Raw genomic sequence first — 14,722 nt, forward strand, 5'->3', positions numbered from 1 at the left:
AAATGAAAAGCTGAAGGAGTTACCTGGATCCTTCTACTGAGAATAGATGTTTAGTTATAAGAATCTTTTTTTAGAGTTAGTAATTTCCTCCTAGCTAAATTTTGCCATCAACAAACCATAAGTAAAAATGATCCAAGAGTTTTGAAGGCAGGGAATGTATCCAAGTAAATTCTGAAGCTAATTGATTAGCATCCATCCTCCAAAGAATAGCATTATCCCATGACTGTATCATTAAAATAATATTATCTGTCTTACTACCTGTAACATTTGAACATTATTCCTTTACTTTTCCTTTGGGATATTTAAAAACTTTCAGAAGTCTGTAACCTAAAGGAAATTTGTAAAAACAGTACAGTTTTAAATATCTACATTCTCTTCACCTGGATCCACCAGTCAAAAATATTTAATGAATCAATCTCTCTCCCCTCACCCCTCTCTCTTTCTGTATTTTCTAAATTATTTGGTATTTAGTTGCACACTTAGTGAAAATTCTCCCATAAAAAATCATTTTTAAAAGAATTAGATATTCTCTTGTTTAACTACAATACAGTTATCATTCACCAATAAAATATTATCTGATATTTAGTTCATATTTATATTTCCCCAGTTGTCATATTTTTTATAGTAGCATTCTATCCTTCTACTAGATGTAGTCAAGAAAAAACTATGGGTTTTGTTTTAATGTTTTCAACTACATCATTCTCATGTCTGCTAGAGAAATCTTTTTTGAAGCCTGAAATTCATGATGTTATCCACTTGAATCTGTCTTACAATGAAATACAAAACTCTCCTTTGCTTTCAAGTTCCATACCACTTCAAATTATTTTTCAATAATATTGAATTAAATTATTTTTTTCAAAAATCATTATGACTTCTCATATGCATAGCTTTGTGAACAATTTTCCTTTATTAAAATATTCTTCAGCCTTAATTTTTGAGGATTCTTAATTCCTCTCTTCACTGGCTAACTCAGCTGCCTTCTGTAGATCACAACTAAGGCATCAGTGCCAATGAAAAACCTCATCTGCTAATTTCAGGTAAAAATCCTCTGCTGGCTGTTTCTAGAGGGTATAACACTGAATTGTATTTACCTGTTTACTTCCTTGAATCCATATCTGTACTAATAGGTTTCTTAAAAAGGAACGTACATCTTGCTCACCATTGTATTCCTTCATTCTGTTTAGTGTTTTTCACATAGTTGGTTTGGTGAATGCTGAGAAATAGGACACATTAAATCATAACTGCTACTTTAAATCCTGGGGCTCACTATATAATTATGATTGAGTGATCTGTGTGGGTCTTGGGCTATTTCCAAGTTAGAGACAGGTAGCAAAATTCCTATTATTTGGGCTCTGAAATTATTTTCACAATTCAGTTTATTTCCCTTTTAAATGATTATTTGTGTGTTGCATTTATTGTTACCCTAAACTATAAGGGACTTGGGGAGGTTAATCAATACATATAAAATTGTACCTAGATAGGAAGAACAAGTTCTGGTGGTCTGTTGTATAGTGGGGTAACCATAATAATAATAATCAATATTTCAAAATAAAGGAAAGGATTTTAAATATTCTTATGATGAAGAAAAGATAAATATTTGTAGTTAATAATGTGCTAATTGGCTGGATTTGATCATTATATCATGCATACCTGTATTAAAACATCACAGTGTACACCATAAACATGTAAAATTACTATGTTATTAAAAGTACAATAAAACTTATAATAATAATTGAAGTCTACAGTTCAGGATATGAAGTCTCTCTTGAATTTTCCAACTATCAGAATTTCAAATTAGGATTGAATGATTAATTTTAGAATGAAAACTTATCACCAAAGTAAAATATTTCTAGAAAAATATGTTATCATTACTGGTAACATTGGCGTGTGGCCAAAAACTCCATTTAGTTGCTGTTTCTAGTTTATGGTTTTTCTAATAAAATGATTCTTTTCTAAACATTTATCCAATATATTAGTAACTACTACAGAAAACCTGTAGCTCTACCCTCAAAGGTAAGCAATTCTAAAAATTTTTATCTTTCTACTTTTTTAGCAAAAATATTCAGATTCATAAGATCTGTAAAAACCTTAAAACACATTCTACTCCTCCATTTCCTCTCCAATAAGGTCCATGTATGCAGTGTTTCAGATACTAATTTTTACTATGTTATTAAGAAACACAGGAAGGAAGGCTTCCTCTAGCCCGCCATCTTGAGTCTCCAAAACACAGAATTGAGAGAAACAATTATTTTTTACTGTTATTGTTGCATCACAGACCCATAACTATTTGTATTACAGGATCTCATATCTGTAAGGAATTCAGAAGATTATGATTAAAGAAATTTGATGACTCCAATCACTTTGGTCTATATAGAAAAATGAGATTTTATCCCTTCAAGGTTGATGCAAATTAAGTGAAATAGTATTGTACCTCCCCCATCCTTGGCTATGACAATGACGATATACACAGAGAGAGACTGAAAAATAGCAAACAACTACAACTTTGATTTTAGATGGACTTATACTGTCATTTGCCAATTAAAGAACATAACAGAAAAACTGAAAATTAAGTATCACTGTTGGAAGATTGACCTGTACAATTCACAGACTCTCTATGATTTGGGATAGCAACAAACACATCTGGAACATGAAAACATTCTCAAAAAAATCTGTACATGGATATAAAATGGCTTTTAGCACTATCTATACATATTCCCCTAGGTTACTATAGAAAACAATATAAGAGATTACATGGTTTCAATAATTCATACTGAAAAAAATTGCTGTAGTATGTACTAATCTACTTCATTATTTTATTTATTTATCTGTTATGCATTCAGTGTTGTGTAGTAGTACAGAATAGAAAATCAATAACTAATTTTGGATTAGTAAGTAAATAATGGAAAAACTTTTATCAAATACTTATATCAATGTGAAGTAATTGGTGCTATTTTGCAAAAATAAACACAAAAATGTTTCTAACTTTGAGGAGCTTATAGTTTAGTTTATAAGATAGGCAACGAAAAAATATAAAAAGTATAAATAGGACTGTGTACAATGTGCTATGTATCACAGAAGTAAAAAGTAGCCTGGAGATTCTCATCTAATGTTTACAGGGTAAGTGGGGGTTAATGGGTCACCTTCCAGTAAGATAACTATATATCATTCTCATGAGTGCAAGCTTTAAAGTCGCTTCACCTTTGGAAATGCTTTTGAGGTGAGGTGACCAGATTAAAGAGCTCATTTATTGACCCTGTATATCCAGGAAAGATCCCAGATGTCACTGAATAGCCAAAGACAAATTCTTTTTAACAGAGCAAACAGAACTGCTGTTGATGCCTAGTCTACCTTCCAGGGACATATTCATAAGTGAAATGGCAATAAGAACTTTTAGTCCTCTATTCTGGTTTCTTATTAGTTTGCCCAGATACAGGTTAAAAGGGCAAAGGAGAGGAGGGATGTCTGCAGAATAGGAAATCCCAGGTCTTAAGTTCCCCACCTTAGCAATACCAATTAACAAAGATACATGGACAAAATACTGTTTGGAGATCTCCAGAAACCAGTTAAGAGGCTGTGGTGCCATGGGCGAATACAATGCCAAGAAGGAACATCACTGGAAAGGGTAAGAAAGGTAATTTCACTTTACACACATTTTCTCTTCCTTCAATCCTGCAACAAGGAATAGAGAAGACCCCAGACCAATACCTCCCCATAGGACATGGGGTGAAGAAGAGAAGAAGCATGCAACCAAGATTCTAGATTTTCAGAGTGCTGTCCAAGGGATTGGTTTCTATTTCACCTCACCTGGAATATTGATGAAACAAGCAGAGTTTGGAAGCTACTGAAACAAAGAGAAATTGGGGGAGTGTGGCTTGCTGTGGCTGCTGTGGCTCAATGCAATCATGAGAAGAAGTACAACTCAAAGCTTCTACCCCAGAAAGGAGGAAGAGGAGTGGAATGTGAATGAAGTGTTATGGCTTTTTTGGAGAGCTGCCAGAGAGACTGGTATCTGTCTTACCCGACTCAGCATTGGCAGGGATCTAACTCACTTCATATGCACAGAAACCATGAAGGAGACACAGAAACCACAGAGAATAAGAGAGAGAAATTTGTCGCATATTTAGGAACTCTAATCCTGGTCCTACTCCCTTACTAGTACTATGAAATTCCAAGCCAGCCCCTTCTCCCATTCCTGTTCTTTCAAGCCATTTTCCTACCTCTCTGGGAAGCTGCCCTGCCCCACTAGATGGCTTCCTTAGGTAAATAATAAATCTTTTCATACACTCTTGGTGCACGTTTGGCATCATAAGTCTTGACATTGAAGCCAAAATTTCATGGAGATCTACAATATTTTGCTAAGTGATTTTAATGTTTGTTCTTTCATTTTCCAATCCTGGTTCCATTTTAGAACAGTTTCATGATCTGTGTTTTCTCTCAGATAGAGCAATAGCTCTGAACTAAGCTGTCTACTCCTGGCACCACCTTCTCAGTTGTTTTGTTGGTTCTTATTAAGAACTTACCATTTTTGATTAAAGGGTGTTAAAAATTCATATTAAAATGTCCTGTATTACTGCACAATTACTACTTAATATGAAATTTAGATACAGAAATTCTCACAACCAAGAAAATTTATTTAAAAGATTATGAACATTCAATAAACTCCTGTGTTAAAACATGAATTATGAGAAAGTAATTTCTTGAATAGGTTATGATACAGAGCAGGTAGTTTTTTTATGATTTCTGTTCATTCAATGACAAAATCCATACCAGATGATCATAAAGAGATTTTTAACTAATGCTTTTAAGAAAATATGAATCAAATAACATGTGGCAAATAAATTGTTACAAACACCTTCTGTAACAATAATCCTATTGAAATTCCATCATTTTCTATACTTATATGGTTAGTATTGATTGCTATGGAATGTCTTGAATCCTCAAGTATCTTCTTTATTAACAATATACCCCTTGCTTAATTTAGTAATAGTGGTGTTTCTCAATTACTTATTTTAATTAATCAGCATGAAACTATATACATCTATGTTGTAAGAATCATTTATCAATTCTTTATTTCCATTATTAGTATATAATTATTTTATTTGATATTAATCTATTACTATTTATTAATTTAACTAGTATTGATTTGTTTATTATACAAAGCAATATGAGTATGAAATTAAACACTACAAATTTTGCAAAGCAATCTAGATGTAAAAGATAGAAAATTAGACTCGTAATTATTTTGTGGCATAGGTCGCCTCTCATGGATGTATTTTTTTAAATTTATTTTGGAATAGATTTTTGAGTTTTATTGAAATTTTATATGAACAAGAAATTGGAAATTCAATCACGTTAAAAAGCAAATTGTCATGGCTTCGACATTTAAGCCAAACAAATTTTGTAGGGCAGATGTCAAAACTTGTGAGGATATAACAATTTAAAAATGCAGGTAACCTATAACAATTTAAAAATGCAAAACATAAAATCATAGGTTATTTTCAATTTAAGTTTTCTTATATGTTAGGCTATATGTTACGTGTCATTATATTTATAGTCCATAGTTGATGAATCATTGTTGGGCAATGTTTAACTAAGACTATTTAACTAAGACAATGTTTAACTAAGACTATTCAATTTCTTTTCCTTCTATTTCTTTCCATTCATTTCATCTGTGGTCTTTTTAGCAGTTCCTCATTCTTCAAAATGAACAAATGCATAATCTTTCATCTTCTTTACTCTTTCAAGTTCCCCAGATTCAAAAAATGACTTTTGCAATACTTCTTCTGTCACAGTAGAAGCCAAATTTCTTACAAATAAAACTCTCCATGACTTCTGGATCTGCTTCTTCCACAGTGTCAACCCATTCAATTATAACTACGTTTCCCCCATACTTTTACTTTTCCACTCGTCTGCCAGAGTCTGGCTTGTGCTGCTGACTGTGATTCTCAATTCAAGGAAGCTGAACCCCCAATTGTTCTTTTTGTCATTGGGTTGATGATAGAGAATAATGTCCACCAAACCCTCTATGACTTTACTGAACTCTTCCAGGATGTTTTCTTTATTCTTTGGGATGGATCAGACAAAAAGTCTGTTGTTTGACACAGAAATGCATACTGCAAGGTGTTTACAAGGGCAAATTTTATAGCTCTCACACAGTTTAACAGTTTCCTGTGCAGTTTCTTTTCCACAGAAGGTGACAAATGCATACCCCCTGTTCTGACCAGACAGTGTGGATCTATCATAAGACCTAGATCCCAAATAGGTCCAGTCTTCTCAAACAGAGGCACGAACTCATCCTTATACAAATCTCTTGGTGTTTTACCTACAAAGAATTCTTTTTCCAATGCCAGGCTGCATACCAGATTATACACTGTCTGGTGGAGGACTGCCATAATGCTTCTGTCCAGTGGTTATATCCAGAGTACAACCAGTCCTCTCCAGGAAGGCCTTGATTTTGGTTTCATCAGATTCCTCTGTGGATTCTTGCAGCTTGATGCCCTGTTTCCCTCTTTGCCTATTGGTCTTTATAACTCCACATAAAAATGCACTTTTATTCTGAACATGTGACAAGTCACTTTTCTTAAAGTGTATTGTAGTACAGACAAAGCTTCTTCTTCATTAAATTGCCTGAAAGCATCAATTGCTCTTTCATCAAGATCAACATAAGCTACCAATCGAGGGCAAAACAGGGGTTAGCAGCTATGCCTGTGAGAATAAGCGCAAGGATGTTTGAAAACTACTAGAAATGGCACATGTGCTACCCCTTTCCCCTACCCATGGACAGAGACGTTATAGATATATATTTTGTATCAATTCAACTTTTATGAACAATTGTAGATAATTTCATAAATAATGGCAAATCTATGTACTCTTTTCCAGAAATATGAAGCCTATCTGAAATGTGACAAGAAATCTGAATGCAAAGATAAACTAAATTATGAAAATTAATAAAAAGAAAATAATGTGAACAGGTGTATTATATACACAGATAGCATATAAACACCTTTTACTAATGAGCTGACACCATGAAATACCCCTTTTGGTTGTTGTTATGCATGATTTCTACATTTTCTAGGAATCTGAGGCATCCATTTGTTCATTCCCTATCAACTCTGCCTTAAACTATTTATTCTTTCTCTTCATTAACACTGTTCTCCTCATTAGTAAATGGGTATAATCATCACATTTTAATTTTTAGTGATACAGTTCCCAAATGATGCATAACCCTCACAAAAGTTTCTCAATGTCTTTAGAGGGAGAGCACTTCCTACGATTTCTGAAATTCACTAATTTGCAAAGGGGAAAAAAAGAAGCACAGTATATTGTAGAAAAGTCAATATTTAAAACGTCAGCAAATAATTTTACTAGCTCAATAAAACTATGAGGAGAGAAACTACATTTGGGAAGTAGTTTATTAGACATTTTATAGGAAAGAATAGACATCTGTATTCAGAAAAAATGTTCATGATCATCCCAACAGCTAGGAAACAAGGGGTTTTGCTCCTGCTTGCTAGTGGGGTGAGCATGTTAAGAGACTTTTATGAAATGCTCAAATACCCACCAAGTTAATCTGTATCCAAACCCTGAGGACATTGAATGAAACTATATATTCTGTCCTCCCTGAATTCCTAGTTTGATACTCTTGAAAAGATGTTGAAATTCTACAGTATGGATAGCAATACTTTCACAATGCCTAAAATGTTGGAAAGTCTTCTTAAAACTTTTATGTCTGAATATAAGAGAATATGTGCAATAATTTCTATTGTATATAGAATAGTTTCTGTAATAATTTCTATTGTATCTTGTCTCAAAGATAAGTGAGAATCATGAGAAATTTCAACTGAAAACTTCATGCTCGGCTTAACTGTAAATTAAAATCTGTTGTACCTTTGATTTTTTATACCCATTTTTTCAAGTGAAGTAAATACAAGTCATTAACTTAATTTAATAATAAGTTTAATAATATGACAATAATATTAGTAGTATAAATCAATGCATGCATACCTCCAATATTGTTTTTCTAATTTCTCATTAGTTACATGGTTAGCCAAAAATATGAAAACTATATATTTTCACAGCAATAATAAACTTCATATTGATTTTGATAAAAGTTCATCCAAATTAGTTAAAATAATGCCTTAAGTGAAAAAAGATTGAGTACTGAAAGTGGGAAATTTTTATTCACATCTCTGAGTTCAGTTTCACTGAAATTCACTCTTTTAAAGGAATATTTGCAATTTTTTTTTGCAGTTTGAGAAATCCTGGGTATTTATGATGCACATCAGAGCACACACTTTGATTTTTAAAAGTAAGCACTTGTTATGGTTTAGATATGAGGTCCTGTCCCTAAAAAGCTCATGTGTAAGACAATGCAAGGAAATTTAGAGAATGTAGAATGTAGAAAAGTCAATTAAAATGTCAGCAAATAATTTTACTAGCTCAATAAAACTATGAGGAGAGAAACTACATTTGGGAAGTGGTTTATTAGACATTTTATAGGAAAGAATAGACATCTGTATTCAGAAAAAAAAGTTCATGATCATCCCAACAGCTAGGAAACAAGGGGTTTTGCTCCTGCTTGCTAGTGGGGTGAGCATGTTAAGAGACTTTTATGAAATGCTCAAATACCCACCAAGTCAATCTGTATCCAAACCCAAAATCATGAAATGTTTGGGTTATGAGAGCCTTAACCTAATCAGATTGTTAATTCCCTTATATAGATTAAGTGGGTGATAATTGTAGGCAAGTAGGGTGTGACTAGAGAATGTGGGTTCATGGAAATAGACCCTTGGGATTTATATTTTGTCTGTGAGTGTAGTTGGCTCTCTGTCTCTGCTTCCTGATGCTATGTACCCAGGTGCTTTTCTCTGCCGCACCCTTCTGCCATGATGTTCTTCCTAATCGCAGGCCCCAAGGAATGGAGTCAGAAAGTATGAACCGAGACCTCTGAAACTGTGAGCCCCCAGATAAACTTTCCCTCCTCTAAAATTGATCTTGTCAAGTCTTTTGGTCATGGTAGTGAAAAGCTGACTAAAAAAAGCAATGTGATGAGTTCATGTTTTTTTTTTTTTATTTTAAAACTTTGTTCAATCTATAGCAAAAGAGTTATTAAAGGATATTTTCCTAGTGTATCATTTATAAATAATAATTTTGATAAACTTAATAGCCTTCAAAAATTATTTTAATTGCCATAGGTATATTTTCAAATAAACACTCGGTAAAATAGAATTTAAAAATCTGTTGACTTTGGAAAAATATCTAGTGTTAAATTTTTTTTCCTCAAATAAATATAGAAAGTACATACCACAGATTGAGTTGCCAATGTATTTATTGTCGATGTAATCTTAAATTAATTTTTTTATTTTATGATGTTTCTGTTTGACATTCACACCTGGTATAACAAATAGTATATCATTTGAAAACAACACTTGTATTTAATTAAAATACTAATATATAATTAAGTAGTCTATGAAGCAAGGTAAAATTTTCATCTTGTACACATAAGTAGATTTATAAGTCCTTTGTATGTGATAAATGTATGCTAGTTATCCTACTTCAATGATTCAATAATTAACAGATTATCTTATTGATTCCTCAAAAGAAAATGTTATAAAAGAAAACTGTTTTTAAAAACTCCACCCTTGTTTCTTGGTTTCTTTTCTTAACTAGGTGTCATTCATAGATACTAGCTGTCCACTATGGTTTAACAAAATCATTTAGGTAATGAATTGATAAATGCTTTTAAAGTATAAATGTGTATCCAGATATGATCTCCAATAAATTTTGAGTCTGTTTAAATGTTTACACACAGATTTTTTTCAAGAACCCAGTTATATATCCCATAAATTATAGAAGATAGAATTTTAGTATAAAAGCTTTAAGGGACAGTGTTCCCAGTTATCTCTGATCCCTAAGAACCTATAAGGAAACCTGATAAGTTTCAGTTTTGATCTTTTACCCTAAAAGAGAGGGTGAATTTTAAAGTGAAGAACTAAGTTAGAACTAAATGGAGGTGATTTTTGATTTGGGGAATCAAACTGGTTCATTAGTAACCTGTAAACATCTAGTTGAGTTTGGCATCCTGTGCTCATTTATTTCCCTTATAATGAAGCTTCAAATTATTTTATAAAATAAGAAATCATAAAAGCACAAATTATACAAAAATGCAAACATGATAAAAAGAGACTATCAAAATAATATGACAATTTTATTCAGGAGGAGGAAAGATATATTCAAAAAGAGCAATGTGACCTTCCATCCAAATCTGCCTGAACTCAAACCTAGACCTGCTTCTGAGATATATATCTTTCCACCTACAAAATATTTCCATCTGGTTGCTTCTTGTGTAGTTCAGTTTTTCTTATGTCCCAAAGTAAAGTGTTGCAGTTTCTTATGAAAGCTTTCCTCAGGGAATTTTAAGAGCATTCATCTGGCTTAGAATTTCCTGAATTCAGAGAAACACCAGTATTTTTAAAAAGTGTTATATTTTTCCATGAGGAAAGAGGCTTATCATGGTTATTTATTAAGAAATTGTGAGAAGGTAACAACATATATTTGGAAAAATTGTTCTACTTAATAAGTTAACAAAATCCCTGCCCTAATGAACTCTAAAAAAAAAAAAAAAAAAGAAAGAAAGGATCCTACTGAGAAAAGGGGACAGTAAGAAGGGTAAGTCATTGGATGCCCAGTCCGCAGGTAGACCTAGTGTGATTGCAAGAGACAAATGGGCTTGTTTGCACTTTTAGGATAAAAAATGATATTGATTTATAAATTATAATCTGTATATGACAATGACATAACCTGCCTCTATCATCCCTTTATTAAAACCTATTGCCATGAATATACTGTATTATATACTTAAAACTGTTCAAGATAGTAAGCTTTAAAGAGTTTGTATTAAGAAATTGTTTTGTTGCCCAAAGGACCCTATGGAGACACCTCTTCTATGACAAAATCTTTTTGACATGGATAAAATCTTATGTTTCTCCTAACCATGTGTCCATGTGCACACACACACACACACACACAGAGCATATCAGTTTATTCACTATATAAACATGAGTCGAGGAAGTGGTAAAAATGCTTTCTCACTTTCAGTTTTGTCTTCAGGCATTTCTGTTTGCTAGTGAGTGTGTCAGTAGCTCATCTTCTGCTAACATGCCTTTCTGTATTAAATGACTGAGTAGCTTCAGGGTCGGATGGGTGTCCAGATTTTTCCTGAATTATAAGAATCCTTGGCTCCCATAGTCATGAATAAAATACTATGGAATATAGTAACAACTTAAATATAGAACATATCTATCACATTCTGAGTATATGTATAAGAAAATACCAATTGTTATAAGCCTGTCTATCTGGAATTTTGGGTAGCAGTTCTAGACTGCTGAAGTGAAGCAAATTTCTAAGATAGTTATTAAAATCTATAGACAAGTAGCAGCAGCAGCACTTAGAAACTTGTCAAAAATGAAAACTTTTTACTTCTATCCTAGATATACAAAATAAAAAATTCTGAAGTTGGGGTACAGGAATCTATATTTTTAGGAAGCCCTCAAGTCTTTCTGAGGCACTCTAAAACATTGCTTTACAACGAAGAAGACTGATTGAGTTACCCTGAAAGAAATAAATCCTGAGTGAGGGAAAGGATGGGAGGAGAAGGAAGAGTAAGCTAAGTCCCTTATAGAGGTACTTTATGTATTTCATAATTTTTCAAGATCCAGTTACTCCCTCTGAAAATCAAGAAAATATTTTTAGATATACTATTTTTGAGTGGGAAAAATGAAAATAGTTAAATACCATTATAATTAAGAGGGAAGAAAAATGAGATTGGAAACTAATCTATGCCAGTTTTATTTGGTACATCCTTTAATTTACTTTGTTTTTTTTTCTTTTTTAAAATATATAAGTCAGGGAAAAATGAAATAACCATTGCAGTCAAAGTTGTGATTGAACATCTATCAACTGTAGGGATAAAAGACAAAAATGAATGGAATGATATTTGACCATTGAATTGCTCACTGGGGGTGTTGGCACATTGAACCTCAAACTTGATTGGATGTGATGGGTCAGTGTGTGATATGGGAAGGCAGTTTTGGAACATAATACAACTTTGTAATCTTGTTGAGGAAACTTGTTACATATGCACTATGAACTACTGCTATTTTCATCGTATCAACCCATCATTTTCAAGGTTTAACTAAATTGAAGTTTCTATTAAGATGTGCAAGTAAAGGGGAAAGTTACAAAATTTGAAAATTTAAAATATATTTCAGAGTCTGAAAAATTACAAATTCCAAGAGATTAATGTTAGTGTTGTAAATAGTTCTTATAAAATTTAGGTTAAAAATTTAAGTGTGGAGGTTTTGACATTTTAGCAGAGAAACTCTTAATGTAACAAATGTGGAAAGAACTCTTTCTAAACTGAACAGTACATTCTATAATTTTTCTTAGTTGACAATTTGATCTTGTATGTCAGTTAGTGTGATATTCTATAATAGATAATTGAAATGGATTTGCAAATAGTACAAATAAATTACCTCTTTGTTTGTTAATGCCTCTATGAACATGTGCATTTTCACATGCATTTGGAATAAAATATAACCAAGGTAATGTAAAAAGGTGAATTTTGGTTTAATGGTAAAGAGTCCCTGGAACCATACTGCCTGGTTTTGATTCTGAAGTTTTCAAGCTGTGGAGTCTTGTAAAAGTTATTGTTTCTCTGTGTTCTCATTTTTATTGTGAATTCAATGGTCATAATAATGGTATCTAACTCACTGTATTGTTCTCTTATGCTTGTGTTATATTGTTAGAGTTATGTAAGAATTGCAAGTATTGAGTCTGTCCATTGTTAAAGTGATGAATATATCTTTCTCAAAAGTAAGGTCTCTTCCTTCAGGGGATCACATATTTACTGTATTGTATATCATGAGGAATGGAAACTGCTGCTATATACATGTTGGAAGTAAATCAGTGCTAGTTAAGTATGTGAATCACTCATTTATCCACCCATTTATCTTTTGTAGGATAAGTTTACACCATATATAAAAGGTAATGTAGTTCCATAAAGCACAGGACAATCCTCTAGGAAAACATGTCAGGAAAATTTTGCATATGAGGACAGATATTCTCCATTCTCAAAGGCTGGTGTCAGAGATCAGGAGAAGGAAACTAAGAAAGAAAACCTACTGAACTTTAGCCACCTTGTTCCTCTAGGTATGTTATGAAAAAAAATTGTGTTTGTGTGTGTGTGTGTGTGTGTGTGTAAACTAAAATAGTTGTGTAACCAAAGAACAGTTAACACAGGGGTCTAGATTCCCATTAGTAATGTACGAACTTCACCAAAGGAGAGAAAATTCTCCTGGTGAGAGAAACTGCTGCCCATTCAGTGATTGAGAAGACCACTTTTTGACCACAGTGTTTTCCTTCAGGGTGTAGGGGATCATGAGATATGAGATCATGTTGTGTTGCTGAGTTTCCAGATTTGGCTCTCTACATATCATCCGATGGTGGGAAAGTTAACATTCATGAGGATGCATTATCTGTATGTATTAGTTTTCTTTCACTGTTATAACAAAAAAAGTTACCTTTAAAATAATACATGTATTGACACATGCTTTCTGTAGGTCAAAAGTCTGGCATGGTTCAACTGGATTCCCTGTTTTAGTTGGTTTCACAAGACTGAAAGTTTTAAGTAGATGAACTCCTTGGAAGCCTCTGGGAAGGATGTGCTTACAAGATTGTCAAGTTATTGACAATATCTAGCTCCTTGTGGTTGCAGGATAAATGAGTTCATTTCCTCCCTGGCTGTTAGTTGCTGGATACCCTTTACTCCCAGGAGTCTCTATCCCATACTTAGATTGATCCCTTTATTCCATAGTCAGAAAATGTACATGAAATCCTTTTTCACTTGGAGTCTCTCTGACTTCCTCTTCTGTTGCTATTCTCTTGCCTCCTCTTCCACTATATTTCTCCAATATCATCAACTAGACACAGTTCTTTCCTTTTAAGGGATCATAAAGACTAGATTGGGTTCACAAAGGTAACCCAGATCCATAATCTTGATTATGTTTGCAAAATACTTTTTGACACTTACTATTCCTACGTTCCAGGCATTAGGATATGGACATCTTTGGAGAGCCATTATGTCATCACACTGTTTTAATAGAAACTCTTGAGAATTTTTTTTGTTTCCTCTAATCAAGTCATTAGCAACTAGAAATGACTCTGAAGAATAACTTCCTCAGAGAGTGAGAATGTTTATTCAGTAAAGGAAGAAAACTGAACTTTTGGCTCAGAATTATTCACTTTAATCACTGTTTTAGTCAGCTTTTTTGCACTGTTAGAAAAACACCTGAAAAGAAAAATTTCAGAAAAAAAAGTTTATTTGGGGCTCACAGTTTCAGAGGTCTCAGTCCATAGATGGCCAACTTCATTGTTCTGGGCCCAAGGTGAGGTATGATATCAAGGGAGAAGGGTTTGGTGGAGGAAAGTAGCTCAGGACATGGAAAGAGAGTTCCACTCACCAGGAACAAACTATAAACTCCAAAGACATGCCCCCAGTATCCCGTCTCCTCCAGCCACACTCTACATACCTAGTTGCCACCCAGGCAATCCTGATTGTGGAATTAAGGCACTGATTAAGATAAAGCTCTCATAACCCAATCATTTCACCTTTCAACTTTCTTACTTTGTCCAATACATAACTTAGAGATCAAAACAAAACAAA

The 14,722-nt window shown here is 33.1% G+C and overlaps 1 pseudogene; it reads right to left on the reverse strand.

The window, feature by feature from the left end:
• Positions 1-5,548: 5,548 nt before the first annotated feature.
• LOC124104554 (heterogeneous nuclear ribonucleoprotein R-like) lies at positions 5,549-6,683 on the reverse strand (annotated as a pseudogene).
• Positions 6,684-14,722: the final 8,039 nt, after the last annotated feature.

Source organism: Marmota monax, unplaced genomic scaffold, assembly GCF_021218885.2.
Source record: "Marmota monax isolate L192 unplaced genomic scaffold, Marmota_monax_Labrador192_F-V1.1 WCK01_AAM20220418_F8-fsc00001, whole genome shotgun sequence".
NCBI classification, from domain to species: Eukaryota; Metazoa; Chordata; class Mammalia; order Rodentia; family Sciuridae; genus Marmota; species Marmota monax.